Below are 23,470 nucleotides of genomic sequence, written 5' to 3' on the forward strand. Positions count from 1 at the left end.
CTGTTGGGGTTCAGAACAGATCTTTGCTGGTCTATTCTTAAATGTATTGTTGTCCTTCTCTACCTGTCCTACTGTCCCAGTGTGATAAGGACAATGGAAGTGCTGATTAGTCCTTACAGCTTTGCAAATCTCCTTCACTGCATATGAAATGTAGTGTGTTCCTCAGTCACTCGAGAGGTGACTTGTGACCCCTAAACAAGAAATAAACTGCCTAAGTAAGCACTTAGCTACAGTAATAGCATCTGCTCTTGCACAAGGATAAGTCTTTAGGCACCCTGAAGGCATACACGTAATTATCAGCAAATAAGAATAAGTGGAACATTTAGGTAACTGAATGTTGTCCATCTGAAGATGCATAAAAGGTCCCCAAGAAGAGAGGGAAGAATGAGGGAGGTTTTTATCCCTTTCCCAACATTATAGGACTTACTGGCGACACAAGAATGGCACTAACTGGGCAACAAAGGAAGCAAAGGGCTCATACCAATGATTTGCAGTGGCATGAGTCATGCCATCCCTACCAACATGGGCAGCACCCATACACAAAAGGCGACGTTGGGGAGTAGAAATTTCAGTGAGACCGCATGCGCTGAGTAGTCTTTCCACACTCTTTCCAGGTCCCTTGTACACTTCTGTTTGATCCAGTATCATTTCTCTTTTTTGGAAGCTTGCTTCTGTAATATAGACAACTCTTTCGGGACAGCACAGGAAACAATTTGGTCATACATAGCTGCATCACTGGTTTGTGACAAGGCAGTCTGTCTAGCAGCTAAATCAGCAAGTGCATTTCTTTCAGACACTTCGTTATGTGGGTGATGATGGGAAGCACAAAAGAATACTGCTACTTTTTGGGGTAACAGTAAGGTATTTAACAAATCTTGTACATACAAGCCATTCTTTAAGGGGGTACCAGGAAAAGTCAAAAATCCTTTCTGAATGCAGTGAAGCCCAAAGGCATGCATGACTGTTAATACATACTTTGAGTCTATGATCATAGTTACAGTCTTTGTTTCAGCCAAGATATAAGCTTGAGTAAGTGCAACAAGTATGGCAACTTGTGCTTAGTTCACATTGTGCAAGCAGCGGTTTTTGACAATTTGATATGCACTGCTCACTGCATAACATGCAACCAGCAAACCTTTGTCATTTTTAGGACATATGGGGTTTGGTTACATGCTCATTTACTATACGGCAATCACTAAGTTCACCCTCCTCACAGGTATCCATCAGAGAGGCGGGGTACATTTTGGGGAAATGGACAAGGGTATTATGAGAATCGGACAACAACAGAATTTGGTATCAGGGCAACCTGACAATTAAGAGGTGTTACATTTTAGTGGTAAGGAGGAGAGCGAGAATAACACAGGAAACAGCAAGAATCAGGGTGGAACTCAACACAATATTTTCAGATGCCTCAACAACAAAGGCAGCAACGGTAACATATCAGAGTCATCAAAGTACGCCACACACTTTTCCCCGTCCCCATGATCTTGAACCAGCGTTCCAAGGGCAAGCCCAGATTGTTAATGACACTACAGTGTGAACGTTGTGGCATAATCACAAATCACCAAAGTGGGCACCAAGGCAAGAGCTTGTATTATTTCTACAAATGCATGTTTGGCTTCTGTATACTACTGCAAAGGTCTGGGACTGTTCATTCTAACATAATTGCATAACCAAGAATCCATTGGCTTGAGTAGCAAGCCATACCCAATTAAGTTCATACCTAGGAGACAATCACTGGATTGCAACTCACAAATGGCTTCAATCTGTTCCGAGGACCAGTGGTGCTCTCTAGCAGAGATTTTATCACTGAGATGACACACCCGAGGGAGCAGCATTACTAGTTTTCCCTTAAGGTTTAATGCTCCTTCTTTGCCAATTCAGTCAGTAGATAGACAGAATTAACTTTCCAATGATATAAAGTAACAGAGGGCAACAATAAATCATCAACCTACTGCACCAAAGAAGAGCTCCCAGGAAAGACCAAAGTGTCTAGGTCATTCCCTAAAACTTGTGAAAAGATTGATTGAAACTCCACAAATCCTTGAGGGGTTTCCGTCACAAAATCTAACTCCTCTAAATGAGCACACAAACAAGAACTGACTCTCTGTGTGTATAGATAAGGAGAAAAATGTGAAGCAGATATCAACCGCAGTAAACCATTGAACATATGTGGGAATGCATGAAAGGATTATAAGAGGGTTGGGGATCTCAGGGAAACGAGGGACAACCAAATTATTATTAATTGTGTGCAAATCCTATATGGATCATTGCTCTTTCTCACCTTCTTTACAAGAAGAATGGGTGTTTAATTAGGTTAGCAATGATTTGACGAATTCTTGCCTCAGTTTCAGGCTTTAGATGAACTGAGGAATTTGCAGCAGGTGTTTCATATGATTGATCTTTATTTTCACAGGGACAATAGAAAACATTTACCCCACAATGTTAGTCCCTGTGGTCCATAACGTGAAGAGCAAATCATCTATATCTGTAGATGTCTCTGTGTTACTCATAACAGGTAGACAAGTCATTTCACACAGCAAAGTCAGCACATCATTCTCTCTGTTTTTAGGTATAATGAGGTGCACTCAATAGGGTCTACAGAACACAGTGCAATTGAGTTTGCACAAAAAATGTGTGACCCAACAGATTGGCTGGTGAAGTAGGACTTAATAGGAAAGCATGCTTATCTGTAATGAGACCAAGAGTGATGGAAATGGGGTCAGAAATATGGTGGGGAACATGTTGGTTTGAAACACCAACTACATCTAAGGAGAAGCCTGAGAGAGGTAATCAAGGAAATTCATATGTTTTCAAGGGACAGGTGCCAGGTCCGGTATCAATAAGATATGTGGTAAGTTATCATTTTACACACATTATATAGGGACCGTTCTGATCTACAGGAATCAGAAAGAAGTCGGTATGATATAATTTATCATTCAATTGACATATAAACTTTTTAAATATACAGGAATCAGCTTATTCAGGCCACAGTGGGCACCTCTCGGGCTGTCTTACTATTCACAATAAGAGTTCTGTGTGATCCAGTTAAATTCATGTGGTTCAGCCAGACCATGCACATTTCAAGCAGTATATGGGCCGTCCCTGGTCTAATGCTCCAACTGCCAGCAGGCAAAGCATGATGCTCCTGAAGCGGGGGCTTCTCTTCTATCTATTTAATTTCCCCTCCCCACTCTCCTTCGCTCTATCGCCCTCTGTAGTACCCAGCTAGTGGGGGGCCCTCGTCCTTTCCCTTTCACATTCTTTTGCATATATTGCACCTTCAAAGACATCAGTTTCGATTCAACATTCTCTTTCTTTCTCTCTTATTATGCAATGCAATGGTTCGCAAAGTTAACAACTCACTCGGCTTCTTTGTTTGCCATCCAATCCATATTGTCATTAACTGACTTCTCAAATTCAGTAACAATCCCTACACAAAGTCAGCAGCTGCAGTTTCCTGAGCCATCTCCATTGGCTGGGCAATGCTCGAACATCTATCAAACACACCTTGAGCTTGTCTCAATAATCTGCTGGCAATTCACCTTTATTCTGTTTGCAGTTCAGAATGTGAGTCCTGTCTGTTTTTACTGGACACAGATCTGCAACAGCGTTCAACAACTTATCCCTTGATGTATTCAAGGCCCCATCATTCCCGGGGTCCTGTCTCGACTACATGGACTTTTCAACCAATTCATACCTCAATTCACTGAGTGAAACCAAATGCAACACTTGATTCACATAAGCCCAGTCCAATCTGTACACTACAAACATATTTTGCAATTCTTTACAGAACTGGCTGGAGATTTTTTTTTAATTTTTGGCAATTGCTTTATAATACTCAGTAAGTCCGAAGTGGTCCACAAGACGTGAACGGTGACTCTATCCCCGGGGAGGGGTTGCCTCTATGGGAAAGAACGGTATTAGGAAAGGGTGGGTGGGGACTTTATCATCTGCATCACTACAGTGAAAGGAGGCTTCTGCCCTCTCTCTGTGAACCTGTCTTCTAGCCATTAGGGATGCAGTCCTTACTAGATTTTCTGAGGTAATCATGGGGTGGAGTTCACAGAGCTCTCTATGCCCAGCTGAGATTGAGGCCCATATTTATACTTTTTGACGCAAAACTACGCCAACGCAGTTTTGCGTCAAAAAAATTAGCGCCGGCTAACACCATTCTGAAGCGCCATGCGGGCGCCGTATTTATTGAATGGCGTTAGCCGCCGGCGCCGTCTGGTGTGCGTTAAAAAAAACGACGTACACCAGGCAGCGCCGGAGTAGGGGGATATGGGGCTTGGGCGTCAAGAAATGGGGCAAGTCAGGTTGAGGCAATTTTTTCGCCTCAACCCGATTTGCGCCATTTTTTTTCACTCCCAACCCCCATAGAAATGACTCTTGTCTTAGCAAAGACAGGAGTCATGCCCCCTTGCCCAATGGCCATGCCCAGGGGACTTCTGTCCCCTGGGCATCGTCATTGGGCATAGTGGCATGTAGGGGGGCACAAATCAGGCCCCCCTATGCCACAAAATAAATTTTAAAAAAACACTTACCTGAACTTACCTTAATGTCCCTGGGATGGGTCCCTCCAGCCTTGGGTGTCCTCCTGGGGTGGGCATGGGTGACAGGGGGTGTCCCTGGGGGTATGGGGGGGCACCTCTGGACTCCTTCAGAGCCCACAGGTCCCTTAATGCCTGCCTTTTGCAGGCGCTAAAAAACGGCGCAAAAGCGACCGTACGTCATTTTTTTGGACCCGCCCACTCCCGGGCGTGATTTTTGCCCGGGAGTATAAATCTGACGCACATGCCTCGGAGTCGATTTTTTAGACGGGAACGCCTACCTTGCATATAATTAACGCTAAGTAGGTGTCCACGCTAAAAAATTACGCTAACTCCATGGACTTTGGCGCTAGACGCGTCTAACGCCAAAGTATAAATATGGAGTTAGTTTTGCGTCGAAATTGCGTTAAAAAAACGACGCAATTCCGGCGCAAACGGAGTATAAATATGCCCCTGAATGCTTTCTTGGTCTAGACTTTTCCATAATAGCGAAGTCTGCATCTTATCTCGGTATTCCACCACTTCTGCCTGGCATTCTACTGTCAGTCGCTCACATCACAGGACCATCTTGCATGTTAACTCCTTGTGCTCCATCCTGGTGCAATCTCGTTAGCCATGCTCAATTTTCAAGTGCATCTTAAGGTGCACCCTTACCCCATTGGAGGGCATGGGGAAAACATCCCGAAAAATCCTCCTGCCTTGGGTCCTCAGCCTCCTCCTCTTTAGCTTGTGGTGCAATGATTTTAGAGAATAAATAGGGAGGAGGTAGAGCAATATAAGCACAAGCACTAACTCTGTCCCTAAGGTAGCGTATTTGATACTCAAGTTTCTCTTTACGTTTGTTGGCGTCTTCATGCCATTGTAAAGACTGGTCATTGTTCAGCCTCTGTCTTGCTTCTAGAATCTTTCAATATAGTAAATTTACTAATCTCCTTAGATCGAAGGTATCATGTACAAGAAAAGATTTTGCATTAGCAAGTCCGACCCACTGTTTGTATGTAACTTCACTGTATTAGTGGTACACAATGTGGGCAGCAGTCCCTTTTGGTGGGGTTTACTATGTTTAGATTTTCTTGCCCCATCACTAATCTCTCTTTGACAAACAATAAGCAAGAAAGGGGCTGCAGGCTTTGTGCCAATAGCTCATCCAATAGAGGTGGAGTGGGAAGAAAACAAAATGTAGGGTAAAGGATTGACCAGTTATTTATCTAACTAGTCTCGTGGAAAAGGAAAAGTATCATACATTCACAACCAAAGATCACCTTGAATTCGGCCAACCTTTGTTTGTGCGCCTGAAGGGGCTAGTGAAGGAGCTGCGACAGCTGAATCGGATGGCCTCTTTCTCACACACATTCATTCTGCAAGGGTCTGTGCTCCAAGTCCTGGCACTTCTTACTATCTTCCCCATTCTTGTACTGTTTCTATAATCTGCTCACAATAAGTCATGAATTGCAGACAAACAACCTTTGCTATAGGACTCTTCCAGTTCCAACCTACCCATTCAGCTTAGTTTCTTGTTGTTTCTTATACAGAAGACACCTTCAGTGCACTTTACACATCACACACAATATGAACCAATACATTCAAAGCAAAGCAAACAAGAGGTGATAGACCACAATTTTCTTTTATAACACTTTATTGATTTTATAAGTGCTTAGGAGACACACACAGTCACACACAGTACAAATCTTTGCAGAAATTATCATGTTCAGTGCTGGAAGTCGCCCCCGTTCAACCCACCCTGCCCCTTAAGTTACACATATTTGTAGCATCCAATCCATAGTACCCCCACCATTTCCCCCATATCATCTGGTGTTTCCTGGGGGAGCCTCAAACTAAGTAAATCAGTCCCTCCAATTTTGCAGAGTGCCCATGCTCGCTCTCTACTCCTTCATTGTCGAGGCTTCTGGGGATCTCCAGTGTCCAACCACACCTCTCTCCACTTACAGAGTGCTCAGTCACACCAGGATTTAATCCTCTCTAGGGCCTCCCAAGTCGTCTACCAGTCCCAACAGCTGGACCCTTGGTGATGCCTCCAGGCTCTGACCCAGGGCCACTGACAAGGCACAAATATAGGCAGCCAGTATCTCTAGATGATGTGACATGCCCAGACCATGTGGAAAAAGTCCCCTATGTCACCCCACATCAAGTACAGGTGGGATCAGGGAGTTTGTGGGCTCTCCACAAGCCCCTTGGCATGCAGTATGTGCAGTGGAGATAATTTAATTGGACAAGATGCATCTGAGCTGAAATAGCTAAGGTCTGTGGAGTCATGCATGCCTCTCTCCATTCTTCTTCATCCAGCTAGCCCAGACACCCCACCCACCGCTCCCTCAATTGTGTAAATATACATGAATAATCATTTACCAGAGCTCTATCCAGTGGGCCCATGAGTAGACTGGCCTAGAAGGGGTTGTAGTCCCGAAGTGCGACTAGCAACTCCCTGCGCCCGGACAGCGTGTGACAGAGTTGGAGGTACCAGAAGAATTGTGATTTGTGAAGGAAAAACTCAATTTGGAGGTCCTGGAAGGATTTCATGAGGGCGCCACCCAGATGTTGCTAGGCAGGGAATGCTGATATTATTCCTCCCCTTAAAACGGTTGAGTCATACTACCAATTCCAGCCATTCGCCCTCCCAGAAGGAGGTCTCCAGCATAATTCGCCAGTCCCAATTTCTCCACCTCAGGGCAGCTCGCGATGCCAGTAGAACTACTATGGTGACCTCACCTCAGGTAGGGAGTGAGGAATCAATATGCGGTACAGCATGCCCATAATATTACCAATCAATCATTCAGTGAGATCTCTGTCCTAAAGGTGGGGTCTGCACAGCCAGTCATTTACCACTACAGTCTGTGACACCCAATAGTAAAGACGGATAACAGCCATTGCAAGTCCCCTTTTGTAAGTAGATCAGACACACTTGTCAAAGGAAATCCAGTGTGGCTTATCAGACCAGAGGAATTTCTGTGCTTGGATGGTTATGCCAGCAAACCATTAGCTGGGGATGGGGGAAAGAGAAATTCTGAATTACGTAAAGGAGTCATGGGAGCATCATCATTTTGTACACAGCCACCATGTCCAACAAATTGAGTGGCAATTTTGTCCACTTGTCTAGATCTGATTGAATCATGCGGGCAAGGGGGTGTAGCTTGAGACTCCAGACATCATCTGGATCCCTAGGTAGCAGAAGCTAAGACATCAGATCGGCTGAGCAGGGTGGCAGGTTTCGTCGTCCTTGTCTCCTCTAGGAGGAATCAAGAGCGATTTTGACCAATTCACTGTCAGTCCTGATGCCCCTCTCAAATGCCTCAAGAATAGAAAGGAGGAGGAGGCCATTCACTACTGGGCAAACCATGAGAAAAAGGACATCATCATCATCATCATAGAGGGCTATTCTATCTTTCAATGCCATCCTCCAGTCAAACCCACAAAACTCGGTCATCAAATTGTATCCACAAAGTCAAAGGTTCTATGGCCTGGGCTAAAGGAAGGGGAGCTAGGGGGCATCCCTGTCTAGTGCCCTGATGGATTGGGAATCTGGTGGAAACCACACAATTCAGCCATACTTGTGGCCCGGCGTATACAGTGCAGACATAGTCCCGGAATTCGAGTCCCAATCCCATTGTGACCAGCACAGCATGAAGAAAGGCCCAGGTAAAGAAATCAAAGATCTTTTTTAAATTGAGCAGCACCAGTGCTGTGGCACAGTGTAGTTTACGGAATCTGACTAAAGCAAGATGAACCCTGCAAATACAGTGTGTAGTGCCACAGTGAGGGATGAAGCTGCATTGATCTGGATAGATTAGGCGGTCAAGCACTGAAGTCAGACACCTCACTAGTAATTTAGCAGAGTTTAACTTTGGTGTTAATGAAAGAAATAGGCCAGTAAGAAGCTCATTGGTCTGGGGCTTTGCCAGTTTTCAGCAGGACCACAATGGTGGCCAGATCCAATTCGGGTGAGAAGTGGCTGCGGTCAGTCGCCTCTAGGAGCATATTAAGGAGATGGGGCAGGATGACTGTGTGCAGCTTCTGCTGATATCCCGTGGGGAGCCCGTCCTGCCTGGGTTGAGTTCTGTGAGAGCATTGTTTAGCTCCTCTATTGTCAGGGGCTGTACAAGGGTCTTTTTTCTGTGGGGACCAGATCAAGCAGATGGATGTCTGTAATGATGGGGCACCGTAGCTTGTATGAACAGCAAGGCCTCTCAGTGCACAGAGATTCATAATAATTTGCAAGCACAGTGGCCCCTGCTTGGCCTGTTGTGGCCTGTGTCCTGTCTGGACGAACGATACTGGGTACTACCCTTGATGCTAGTTTCCTACTGGCCAGCCAATGCAGAAGCCTGCCAAACCTGTCCCCCTATTCATACACTCTTCCTGCAGAGGCTTCCCAGCATCTGCAGGCCTTGTAAAGACACAATTGTCGCAATTCAACCCTCTCCACCACCAAGCGGCGGCTCAGGAGTTTTGGCAAAGTGCCACCTCTACAAGACTCAAGATTCAATATTGAAAGCTTGAACTATGTTATCCAAATTTGTGTCATGCAGGTCTGACTTCTAATGCAGGAGCAGGTGTTCCCTCTCATAGTTGCCTTGCAGGCCTCCCAGAGAATCCCTGGTGAATCAACTGATCCACGGTTAATATCAAGTAATACCTCCAGGTCTGTTTCCAGGGCTTGGACGAGGCGTGAATCTGTCAGGAACCAGGCATTGAGGCACCACGTTGGTCTATCCCCCCACCCCCTGGCATCTTCTACCCAAAGGGTGACTGGTGCAGGATCTGATAATCCCCTAACAAGGATGTTGAGGAGATATGTGGCTGGCAGCAGGAAAAGGTCTATATGGGAGAGGGAGTCATGGGCTGCTAGGGTATGAGTGTATTCTCATGCTTTAGGATTCCATACCTGCCAAGTGTCACAGAACCCCAGTTCCACCGCCGAGCCTGCCAGACACCTTCCTTCCCTAAGTTTTATTCCGGGTCTCCTGAGAAAATCCAAGGGACCCAGAATATCACTGTAGTCGACCCCCAGGTTTAACCTACCAGCAGGACGAGATAGGACCATGCCCATAAGTGTTAGCAGTGTAGAAGAGGCAATCTACAGGGGGACATATACACTCAGAAGACTTACAGGAAGCCTCAATTGAGCCCTCCACCTGCATGAACCTCCCAAGGGGGTCATGGATTACATAGGACACAGTCATCAGTAGAGAGTTGTGAAGGAGAATTGCCACTCCCCTAGAGCCAAAGCCCACATGATACACCCTAGAGTACCCATACCTAGCCAAAAGGGAGCAATTAGTCCCCATGAGGTGTGTTTCCTGTACCCTTTAAACTGGGGGCCGTGCCTATGGAGGAACTGTAGGACTATGTCCCTCTTAATTCAGTCTAACAGGCCGTTTACTTTCCATGTCATAGCCATGAAGGCCATCATGGAGGGTCATGTAAAGTCTTGATTTGCGGTCAAAGGAGTACCTTGTGAATGTCTTGGGGAGGCCAATGACCTCTCAGCAATCTGAGCCACGTGACTACGGTTTGCAGTGAGTCTAGGATAAACAGTCCTGCTGGATGCATTCACCATGTGTAACGCCTTTCGCAATAACTATAAACCAAACAATAAAACAAGTTAGCCAAAGCCCCCAACCTACACTTACCCCCAATAGAAACATCTGTATCCCAAAAATTATCCCCATCATAATGATGAGCAGTGTGTGAACTGGCCACAAAATCACCTGCGGGGAGCTCTCAGCCCCTAACGCTAGAGAAGGATGAAATGGTGCTGGCATGCTTTTATATTGTTCGATAAGGAGAGGACACAGAGTCACCCTGCACCTAATCAAGTAATATTGTTCACAGCATCCCAAGCTTGGGTCCCCTCAAAGGGTTCAGCTTCTGCTACTGGTGGACTTCCAGCTCCTTCGTTGTCTGTGTCCGTGGTGGCTGAAACATTACTGCGCTCCCTATGGAAGCGCTTTCTCCATCTACAGTGATTGCTTCCAGCACCTATGGCCCCAGGAGCTCCACGGTCTGGGCAGTCCTGTCAGGACGGCAGTGGGTTCGGCCACAGGGGGCATTGCTTGGCTAGCTATTTACAAGCTTCATCCTCAGCATCAAAGAAGTGGGATTCTCCCTTAAGGATGACCAATAGGCATGCAGATGAAAAGGGAGAAAATGCTGTAGTGCCAGGAATCTAAGTTTCTGTTTAACTTGGTCATAGGATTTACCCCGAGTGAGCCTGGACCTGTCTGGTATAATCTAGGAATACCATCAACTGAGTGGACTGGTACATGAGTCACCCTTTGAGCCGTGCCTCCCTCAAGATCAGATCCCTGTCTCAGTACTTCAGGATCTTGGCTATCATAGGGCAGGGTGGGGCCCCCAGAGGTGGCCTTTGTGTGAAGGACCTATGGGCTTGTTCAATAAGAAAGTATGGTGACAAACAGAATGGGTCAATCCAAGAGGTATTCATTTTTTCAGAAACTCTTCAGGAAAGTTCCTCTCTACCTCTTCAGCGATTCCAATACAGCGGAGGTTGTTTCTGCGGCTTCTATTTTTGGCATCTTCTGCCCTGGTGGTAAGGGACTTGGCAGCCAACATCAGGTGGAACACTTCGGCTTTCAACTCACGGACTGTGTCCTTTAGTTCTGAAATGTGCCCCTCTGCTTCGGAGACCCTTGAGGAGGTGTTACGAAGGTCATGCTCTAAAGTGCTGCATACACTCGTATCTCCCCTATCTTAGATTTGAGAGCCGCATGGGAGTCCTGGATTGGCTGGAATATAACCAAGGTGTCCCCATCACCCTGAGCAGTTTGTGTTTCTCCTCCTCAATATCCTTTATGACCACTTGGATTGAGCTGGGCTCACCAGATTCTGTTGTGGCCCTTGCTATCCCCCAGGGCCCTCTCGCTGTTGTTAGGTCCCAGGTTAGCCATTTTAGATCAAAGATTTAGTGGAGTCCAGCATGCCTGCCTCGCCCCAGCTGGGATCTTGCAGCACGAGTAGCCAGAAGCCGGAGGTATTGACCCCCTTGCAGCACAGGCCAGAGAGAACTGTCCCTCATCCTTGCCACTCGCTCTGAAATTCACCTGCCTCCTGGGGGCCTCTTGCTGACACTCTGTGCTTCCCCTACACACCATTGAGGGCACAGGCTCCCAGCCGCACATGCCCTTTATGGCTTCTTAGGCAGTTTATCAGCCGTCCAGGGGGGCCTCTCACTTCTGGACCAGTGGGTCATGGCCATTGCGCAGCAGTCAGGCCTGACCAAGAAGGAGTTTCCTTGTGTGATGCACCCCAGGCCCTGCTTTCGCCACTTTCCTCACGGCTATTGATGCTGACGGGATCTGCGTCATTGTCTTTAGGTGGCCTCTGGCCCCTGATGTCCCCACTGAGGGCTACAGGCTGGGAGCACTGCAGGGAGATGGTCACAGCCGCTGCAGGATGCCCACACCCAATAAAGAATGAAGTGCCCATATGGCACGCCCCAGGCACCGCGTCACTGATGGCAGTGGGGCCTGCAACGGCACCATGGGGTTGGTTGTCGGCAACAGATGCCCCCGCTGAGCACATCATCCAGGAATGCCGCCAGGCAATGTGTCGGGCCTCCACGGCCTCCCCGAGCTGTGCAGCAGCAAACCAGGTCTGCAACCTCGACAAATGGTTGCTCCCCAGCCGACACCGCAGTCCCGTTTGGCCGCATCGAGTTGCTATAACTTCTTTGATCCTCCCAGTCTCAGGAACTCCCAGGGCAGTCCCATAGCGCCAAACTGCCTACCAGCACCATTGTAGATGGATCTAGACTTCCAGAGGAGGCTTCACCGATATGGAGGAGGAGTGTCCACCCCCCCGCCAGCAGCGGACTCTGCAAACCTTTCACAACGAAAGTATAATAAACTATGAATCTGGCCGTCCAAACACACATGTTTACAATGCTCTCTCCAGCTCGGCACTGTGTTGCTGGGCTGGAGAGAGCAGGCACAGGCTCACAGTCTGTCCCATCTGGGCAAATACAGCTAGTCCTAATGTTGCTACGAGCAGCGTCAGGACTGGCTGGGAGCCTGTGCCTGCCTGCAGTAATGAGGGAAAGAGGAGCAGCACAGCACCGTGGCGGAGCAGGTAAGTTTTGATTTTCTTTTATTTTTTATAAAATGTTCCACCCTCCCCCATGCGCTGCACCCGCCCTGCCCCTTCAGAGCGAGCCACTAATGTAGACTTCACAATTTAGTTGAACATGCTTGAGCAGTTCAGACAAATCAGAAGGCCCAGAGCCAGCTTGTACTCCATCCCAGTCTCCCTTGAGAAATTTCTCCCTTACCCCTGGCCCTAGGGTCATCGTGTGTAGCCTGGTCCAATGCATGCCTGTACCTCTCCGAATGAAGATGTTTCCCAGCACATAATGCATCAGGTTCAGTAAAAGAAAACAGACAATCAGGATTGATCACAGAAGATAGCTCATAGAAGTGTAACATGTTGAATGCAAAATAGCCAGTTTCAAAGGGCAAAATGCTGTGGCCCAACCAGAGATTCAACCCCTGGTCAGTTGGAGCATGTCATGCTACATCCATACATTTCCATGTTATGTTATAACAAGGAAATGTTATGTTACAGTTATACACTTTTTCTCAATACAAAGGAATGGAAGCAGAAACACGTGATGAACAGAAACTGCAGATAGGTGCTAATGAGAAGGGGCCAAGCACGTCTCATGGGAAGAATGCAAGAAGGCCTTGAGAGATGGATACAGTTTTCTGGAGTCGTAGGTTGAGTTCACAAATTACTGCAAAACTCGCTTCATTCTGGCAATTGCAGAATGCGGCTACATTTACTTAAGACAGCTGAGCTAAAATCTGCAATATACAACACAGGATATCAGAATGGCAGTGCATTTAAAATACAGTCAACTGTGCAGTGATGCTAAGGTTTTAGTGGACTTTAAGTAGATATACAAAGGAAATCGCAATCAATTAATAAAAACGATGCGATATGAACTGTTTACCTTCTCCTACCCATTTCGCTAGCAAGATGAAGCAGGCTCGTTGGAAAGGTATAGATTCCAAAGCTCTTCACACCTACAGCAAGGGCAGTGCTTAATTTGTAAATAAAAAGGTGCTGGTGCTCAAAGCCCTCCTCTTAAACACGCGGCTGCTGCAATTAAATGTGTGAACACGGAATACTGAGGCCCCGTAATCCTGAAGCCATCTCGGGCCACTTCAGTCCATATAAAGCCACTCCCTGCCCCTTCAGTTCAGTCCTGCAGCTTTCTACTTTCTTCCTTTGTGATGCTTTTTCGTTTTTCCCTTCCTTCGTCTTCCCCATATGTGTCTTGTGCTCGCAGCAAATACTTGAGGCAGAAGAGTAAGCCCCGGCCCTCGAAAATAAGTGCCGGTGCTCAGCACCGGAAACAACAAGCACAAATTAAGCACTGAGCAGGGGCCTGCTACAGTGTGCGTGGCTGCATTAGCTAGGACGCTACTTTGCTGCAATTCGTTGGGTTACTCTATCACTTCTCCTACGAGGCTCAACTTCTTGACACGGTACTAATGTTGTGCAATATTACTTTAGGGTCTATTCGTTGTAAAAACAAAGCTCTTATGTAGGATTCACAACTTCTCATCACCGAAGCTATTCCAGCATTCACCTCCAGAACGGTGATTACGTCAAGATTAATTGCTGTAAAACTATTATGTTACAATTATTGTCCCACGACAGGGTATTTATGGTAGGATTTATTGACACACAGCCAACATTTTATGGAGAGGCATATTTTCTGTATGTGTTAATTTCAAGAGTTTTACTGCCTTGGAGCAAGCTATTAAGTAATTCTATCTGCCTCCACCGTCTCCCCACACCGCACGCATCCCCCGCCCCCCCCCCCCCCCCCCGCTCCTATACTGCACTTTAAGAACTGTAAGTGATTAGTGGTCCGAGCACATAGGGTCAGAAGATCAATTTCACTTCTTTATCCTTGTATTACTTATTTTCTTCTCTCATATGTTCATTTCTTTTTTTTCATGTCGCTATCTTTTATTTTTCATTATCTTCTTTCATCATTTAGCCTGTCTTCTCCCAAGACTTCCCTTTAAGATATCTCTCTTTGCTCTCTTGTATTTTTCTGTCATTTATCTCTCTTTCACCCTCTTTTCTCTCATAGCTTTTCTTGTATTCCTTATTTTCTCTCATGATGTTTGCGTTTCCAGTTCTTCAGCCCTAACTTATCTTATAATTTCTTTCTTGTTCTCTCATTTTACACCACACTTTTCCCTTCTCTGCAATTCCATCTTCTTGCATTTATCTTAAACACTTCGTGATCCTTCGACACCTTGTGCTACATTTGTGTTGACTTCTTTAATGATTTTATTTTACGCATATGTTTTTCCTTCTAGCCAATCCCTTTGTCTCTCCTCCTGTACAATTTTTTTTCTATTATGGTTTCTGCATGCTCAAAACTTGAGTATTTCATACAGGATTCCCTTGTTTTATAGTCATATATTTTCCTTCGTATGTTTTCCTCCCCTCTCCTTCCATTCTCTCACAGTCTAGCTATCTGTTCCCATGTGTTTCCATTACTAACTCATTGTCTCTCTACTCATGTCCTCATCTGCAATGCATTTCCCCCCACAAGAGATTTCCACACAAGGTCCAGGCTACTATCTCTCTTGCACCATCTAATCTTGATTATGCCAATAGCCTTTACCACGATCACCTTTATTAACTATGAAAAGACTACAACAGATTCAGTACTCTGCTGCCAGACTACTCCTACATGTAAAGCCACAGGCCCACATGTCCCCTGCCTTGAGGGCCACACATTGGTTACAGGTTGCTGGAAGATCCACCTTGAAGTTGCTTAGGCCCATATTTATACTTTTTGACGCAAAACTGCGCTAACGCAGTTTTGCGCCAAAAAAATGAGCGCCGGCTAACGCCATTCTGAAGCGCCATGCGTTCGCCGTATTTATTGAATGGCGTTAGCCGACCGGCGCTGCCTGGTGTGCGTGAAAAAAAAACACGTACACCAGGCAGCGCCGGCGTAGGGAAAAATGGCGTTTGGGCGTCCAAAAATGGGGCAAGTCAGGCTGAGGCAAAAAAATCGTCTTAACCCGATTTGCGCCATTTTTTTGGGGCGCCCAGACGCCATTAACATGACTCCTGTCTTAGCAAAGACAGGAGTCATGCCCCCTTGCCCAATGGCCATGCCCAGGGGACTTCTGTCCCCTGGGCATGGTCATTGGGCATAGTGGCATGTAGGGGGGCACAAATCAGGCCCCCCTATGCCAAAAAAAAAATAAAAAAAAATACTTACCACAACTTACCTTTTCTTCCCTGGGATGGGTCCCTCCATCCTTGGGTGTCCACCTGGGGTGGGCAAGGGTGGCAGGGGGTGTCCCTGGGGGCTTGGGAGGGCACCTCTGGGCTCATTCTGAGCCCACAGGTCCCTTAACGCCTGCCCTGACCCAGGCGCTAAAATCCGGAGCAAATGCGGGTTTTTTAGTCCCGCCCACTCCCGGGCGTCATTTTTGCCCGGGAGTATAAATACGACGCATATGCATCGCAGTCATTTTTTAAGACGGGAACGCCTACCTTGCATATCATTAACGCAAGGAAGGTGTTCACGCAAAAAAATGACGCTAACTCCATGAACTTTGGCGCTAGACGCGTCTAACGCCAAAGTATAAATATGGAGTTAGTTTTGCGTCGAATTTGCGTCAAAAAAAACGACGCAAATTCGGCGCAAACGGAGTATAAATATGCCCCTTAGTATCACCCACAACACAATACATGGAATAGGACAGCTTTTCATTAGGAATAAAATCACCAATTACATTCTACAAAGGAACTTTCACTCCAGATTGGCCCCTTGCCTCAAAATCCCACCATGCAATTAAGAAAACACATAGGTGGTACATCTTTCTCTCTTCTAGCAGCCAAATTATGGAATTCATTACCCTCAAACATAAGATCCATGGATAACTATTTTATCTTCCGAAGACTACTCAAGAGTTGTCTCTTTCCTACATAACCATTGTACTCAAACACTATTGTACAGTATATTCCTGTGTATATAAGCATTTATAATTTGATTATGTGTATGTATGTAGATATGTGTATTTAGTTGTACAAATATATATAACAATAATTATAGTTTTTAAAATATATAGATATTCTTCAGGTCTGCTTAACAAATGTATATATTACATATATTTATTTATATATATATATATATATATATATATATATATATATATATATATATATATATATATATATATATTCCCTCTGCAGATGAGGCACCACGAAACAAGTTGGATTTTCAGGGGGAAATGCGTCTTATGCAAATGGTCACGCCACCCCCTGGTCAAAATCGCAGATGTGGCCGAGGAAGCGGAAGACGAGGCGGGGTAAGAAGAAGAAGCAATCAACAATAGAAAGAGATTTGAACCCCCAGCTCGCCAGTAGTCTGAATCACTTGAGTACTGTTGTCAACATCTCCCACAGCACATTTACAGATTATCAACTACGCATACTTGACCTAGGATTTAGCTTTTGCCCGAATGTCCAGTGGGACTATGTTGGTACACGAATTGAGCTCTACAAATTTGTTCGCAAATTACGTTTAATCAAACATTTCTCCAACAAGAATAAAAATTTATCAGTAGATAATGTGAACAGAAGGGCTCCAGTCTCTGGATTCAATATTGCGGACAGTTCACAATTGATGGCCATCAATGATCTGGCCAATGAGAGTAATGAACTTGCACGCGTAACACATGATGACACAGACACTAATACTTCTACGCTTAATAAGATGGGATTTGTCACTAATTTTCATGAAAATAGTTATTTGAAATTGTCGAGCAGATTCAATCCTCCACTACCTAGTGGAAATTTGATTGATACAGTCCATGAACTAGTAATTAGCAATAGTGACAAATTCCGCACTAAAGGTCCATCTAAAACAACAAATAGATCCAACTTTACCCAACAAGACTGGAAAGATTTTAACATACTGAGATCCAACACGTCCATTATCATGAAGCCCTCGGATAATGTTATCATGGACATATGTGATTACACCAAAGAAGTTTATCGACAACTGAGGGATACAGAGCATTATGACAAGTTGCGGATTAACCCTATATCTCAATATCAAGTGACATATCATGAGATGCTTAATGAGTGGTACACCAATCAACTTATGAACTATGATGAGCTTATGTATTTAAAGATTGACCAGCCTAAAATTCCATGTATCTACTTTCTGCCTAAAATCCATAAGAACAAATCACATCCCCCAGGCAGACCTATAGTCAGCATGAATCAGTCTCTACTTGAAAACACTTCGTGATATTTAGACCTGTTTCTGTGCACCTTTGTTACTGAATTACCATCATATCTACGTGACACCAATGACTTTCTGGCTAAGATACACAACATTCCATGGCATCAAGACTATCTAATGGTTACCATGGATGTGGCCTCCTTGTATACCTCTATTAAACATCAGTATGGATTACAAGCATGTAGATATTTTTTACAAACACGACCTATTGAATTTCTAGAGCACACTAATATGCTTCTATCCATGCTACAATTCTGTTTAACCCATAACCTGTTTCTTTTTGACAATGACTGTTTTCTACAAAAACAAGGGACGGCTATGGGGGCTTCTTTTGCTCCCACGTACGCCAACCTATACATGGGCTGGTGGGAGAAGGAGGTGGCATGGTCTGAAAATAACAACATCTATATGGATAGAGTCGTATTGTGGGTGCGTTATATTGATGATTTGTTTATCATTTGGGATGGCACTGATCAATTATTGTTGGAATATATAAACATACTAAACAATAACCAATTTAACATTCATTTAGAAGTCACTTCTAGCAGAGAGACTATTGAATTTTTAGATGTCTGATTAGAAGTGAGAAATGATCATTTAGAGACCACCATATATCGCAAACCCACGGCATGCAACTCCATATTACATGCTAACAGTGGGCATCCTACAGCATTGAAATGGAGCATACCGTACAGCTAGTTCCTGCGGGCTCGCAGAATATGTTCAGATGAGAGTAGATATGATTTGGAAATCAGGACTATGATGGAAAGATTTTTAAATAGAGGTTATCCTCTTAATATTTTGGTGGATGCACAGAATAGAGTCAAAAACAAAAGTAGAGATGAGTTACTCTTGAACAACATATCAACTAACAGTGATCTGAAACAATCATCCCCTAGAATATTTTTGCAATACAATCAACAACAAGATTCATTGAAAACCATACTTCAGAAAAACTGGCACATTCTACAGAATGATCCCATTATCAGGGACAGCATTGGTCCACATCCGTACATAACTTTTCGTAAGGCTCGCTCATTAGGGGATCATCTAACTAGAAGTTTTTCTCTATGAAAGCTAGTACATCCTGGTTGAGCCAAAAAAGTTTGGGATTTTGGAAATGTGGCCATTGCAAGGCTTGCAAGTATGCACAAAATATGCAAATATATCAAACTTTTGATGGTCGCTATTGTGATATCAAAGATCGCATTACGTGTGACACGGAATTTGTGGTTTATGTTGTCGAATGTGGTTGTCACAAAAAATATATTGGCAGTACCATCCACAAGCTAAAAGTCGGATTTTTACAACACTTTAGAGCCATCAACAATCAAGATAGAACATATCCCCTGGCCAAACATTTTTGGGATATACACAAAGGGGATTCCAGCACATTAACGTTCTATGGCATCAAATCCATTAAAAACAATCCCAGAGCCGGTGATAGAACATTGGAGCTTAGACAAATGGAATCGAAGATGATTCTACTATTAGGTTCTGAATCTCCTTGGTGACATAATCTTGATGCTGAATTACATGTCCATCTTAGATGAAATAATGATTGTTTACTGCATTTATTCTATATTCATAGAGAGATCTTGAGTGTTGTGAAATTTTGTTTACATATAACTGTGGATATAACATCATTCTTACCACTGCCATTCATAAGGGGTGTTTTTTTGCCATAAGTGATTTTGCAGATATTTAGGAAAACATACTTGTCTCCAACTGATGTTCAATGAATTTTTTCAGAAAAAAACTATTTATTCGTACATCTTTTTAGAATTTTTCTTCCCGTAGTATTTAATATTTACAGAAGAGTGACAATAGATGTGTAAATCTTTTATTATATATATAAAAAAAAACATTTTTGCGCTGTTTTGCACTAGTTATAGACACTTTGGGGCATATTTATACTCCGTTTGCGCCGGAATTGCGTCGTTTTTTTTTACGCAATTTCAACGCAAAACTAACTCCATATTTATACTTTGGCGTTAGACGCGTCTAGCGCCAAAGTCCATGGAGTTAGCGTCATTTTTTAGCGTGGACACCTACTTTGCGTTAATTATATGCAAGGTAGGCGTTCCCGTCTAAAAAATCGACTCCGAGGCATGTGCGTCGGATTTATACTCCCGGGCAAAAATCACGCCCGGGAGTGGGCGGGTCAAAAAAAATGACGTACGGCCGCTTTTGCGCCGTTTTTTAGTGCCTGCAAAAGGCAGGCGTTAAGGGACCTGTGGGCTCTGAAGGAGCCCAGAGGTGCCCTCCCATGCCCCCAGGGACACCCCCTGTCACCCTTGCCCACCCCAGGAGGACACCCAAGGCTGGAGGGACCCATCCCAGGGACATTTAGGTAAGTTCGGGTAAGTGTTTTTTTTTTTTTTTGTGGCATAGGGGGGCCTGATTTGTGCCCCCCTACATGCCACTATGCCCAATGACCATGCCCAGGGTACGTAAGTCCCCTGGGCATGGCCATTGGGCAAGGGGGCATGACTCCTGTCTTTGCTAAGACAGGAGTCATTTCTATGGGGGTTGGGAGTGAAAAAAAATGGCGCAAATCGGGTTGAGGCGAAAAAATTGCCTCAACCTGACTTGCCCCATTTCTTGACGACCAAGCCCCATATCTCCCTACGCCGGCGCTTCCTGGTGTACGTCGTTTTTTTTAACGCACACCAGACGGCGCCGGCGGCTAACGCCGGCTAACGTCATTCAATAAATACGGCGCCCGCATGGTGCTTCAGAATGGCGTTAGCCGGCGCTAATTTTTTTGACGCAAAACTGCGTTGGCGCAGTTTTGCGTCAAAAAGTATAAATATGGGCCTTTATTTAACATGGAAATATTTTTGTTTTATTAGCACTATGCACTTTAGCCCGTGGCTGGCCTCTTCTCAATTCCATTTTTGAATACATGCATAAATCAGGAAACCTACAATATAGATCCAAATAGATAAGAATTAATCCACAACAAAAAATATGTATTGCCTTCTGGGTATTTATTTAATACGTCATGATATAATATGACACAATTTTGGTCCAATGAACTTACGGATCATACTTAGAGGACAAAGAGAAGGTTGTTAGTGAAGTGGTAAATTAGATAAAAGATCAAATTTCACTGGGGTTTAGCCTTATATTGTAATTAGCTATGTATATATGATTGATTTGATATTATATGATTCGTTTCAAATTTTGAATTTAATAATAAACATGATTTTAGATACTGTAAATTATTATAATTATATTAGATATTATTCTGTATTGAACCATAGGATAACAATCATTTTGCGGACTGGTTAATTTGTACTGATTAATTTCTTATAACAAATTATTTATAACATTTTTCAGCATTGTGCAATATTTACAATATTTATGATAATTTTATTTGAAATAATTATAGTCATCTATATATAAAAACCCACATTGAAAAATATGTCCTATAAATATTTGATCAATTAAAGTGATGGAGGTTGATCAGAAAGACTGATAACACTGGTTCAAATTATGTACTAACACATCATTTTATGCTCATAATATATATTTAATGATTTTTATTAAATGTAATTAATGATATATATTATGCATGTATGATACTCATGTGTTATATATGATGTATTGATGTCCAAACTGTCGGAAGCAATTCATATATAGATTGTAGAGTCAAAACCTTAGGTTCTTGCATGTGTTAAGATGGCCGCTGCAGTAGATCACACTAGAATGCTATGAAAATAAATGATGGAGTTTAACTTGTATATATATGGTGCCGGCTTGTTGGCCGGATTTGTCAAGTAGAAGGCGTTCTGCCGAAACGCGTTGACATTTCTTTTCAGGACTCTGTGAAACCTATATAAGCAATAAATTTGATGAATTGAACACGGCTTTGTCGAACACGACTTTGTTCCAATGGTCTGGATCTAATTAACGGGATTGGTGCAGCCGTCAGATGGTTATCGTTCCATCTGTTGAAGATTATATATATATATATATATATATATATATATATATATATATATATATATATATATATATATATATATCAAAACAAATCCCTTTCAGGGTTAGAGTGCCGCATACATTATGCAAAAAAAGAGAATAGAGAACTCTGGGTAGTTCCCAAGTTTAGGTGGAGAGCAGCTCTAGTAAGGAGCACCCTGCAACACCAGCGACTCTCTAAATTTGCTCACCTCAAATGTCTGTTTATCTAGCAAAGTTTTTAAGCATTGGATCAGCACAGTGCTATCCACGCCGAGCTAGATAGTGACAAAGTCTTTTGCCATTTGTACAGCAAAGTCTTTAAGCATAGGTTTGACACAGTGTCAACCTTGCCGAGCTGTAAAATGACAAAAGCCATTTACCACTCCAGGCACAGTATTACAGCTTTGGACTGGTAAAATACCATCCAAGCCAACCTGGAATGAGTAAAAGCAACCCCTGACACGTGTTTCGCTCTCATTAGAGCTCATCAGAGAGGTTTAGCTTTGTCCAGACACAAGGGAGCACCCAGTATAAGTCAAAACAAATCCCTTTCAGGGTTAGAGTGCCGCATAAATTATGCAAAAAAAGAGAATAGAGAATTCTGGGTAGTTCCCAAGTTTAGGTGGAGAGCAGCTCTAGTAAGGAGCACCCTGCAACACCAGCGACACTCTAGATTTGCTCACCTCAAATGTCTGTTTATCTAGCAAAGTTTTTAAGCATTGGATCAGCACAGTGCTATCCACGCCGAGCTAGATAGTGACAAAGTCTTTTGCCATTTGTACAGCAAAGACTTTAAGCATAGGTTTGACACAGTGTCAACCTTGCCGAGCTGTAAAATGACAAAAGCCATTTACCACTCCAGGCACAGTATTACAGCTTTGGACTGGTAAAATACCATCCAAGCCAACCTGGAATGTGCTGATCCAATGCTTAAAAACTTTGCTAGATAAAGAGACATTTGAGGTGAGCAAATCTAGAGTGTCGCTGGTGTTGCAGGGTGCTCCTTACTAGAGCTACTCTCCACCTAAACTTGGGAACTACCCAGAGTTCTCTATTCTCTTTTTTTTTTGCATATATATATATATATATATTTACTGAAAAAAACAAAGGTTACAGGGACGTTATAGTTAGGTTCTAAGTTTACTCGTGCAAAACCACAGAAATTCTGTAGTTCTAGTTAGAGTTATTTCAGGTAACTATAATTTGCGCCCTAAGGTAACTATAACTCGCTCACCCACCATGCACAGTTTTTTCTTCATTAATTTGACTGCTAATGCTTCATTTATATTTTTAATAATGTTCTAGAATTTGTCATGAGTGCTGTAATATCTGGGGTAATTAGTAGTGCATGGCAAGAGCACGGGTTATAATTACCTTAGGATGCAACCTCCCCCTTCATTTGAATTGCCCTAGGGAGGTGATTGTCACCTGGGATGCAGGGGGGCACACAGGCCTATGTATTCATTAGCTATTTAGCCCCGGGGAGGTGGTGGTCCCAGGGGCTATGGGGGAGGCTGTTCCTCTTGGGACCCAACACCAGACATAAGAGGTCAGGGTGTCCCTACCCTGCCCCTTTTTCTTTTTTTAAATGTTTTTCTGGGACTCAGCTGATAGC

The sequence above is a fragment of the Pleurodeles waltl genome, chromosome 8 (assembly GCF_031143425.1).
Source record: "Pleurodeles waltl isolate 20211129_DDA chromosome 8, aPleWal1.hap1.20221129, whole genome shotgun sequence".
NCBI classification, from domain to species: domain Eukaryota; kingdom Metazoa; phylum Chordata; class Amphibia; order Caudata; family Salamandridae; genus Pleurodeles; species Pleurodeles waltl.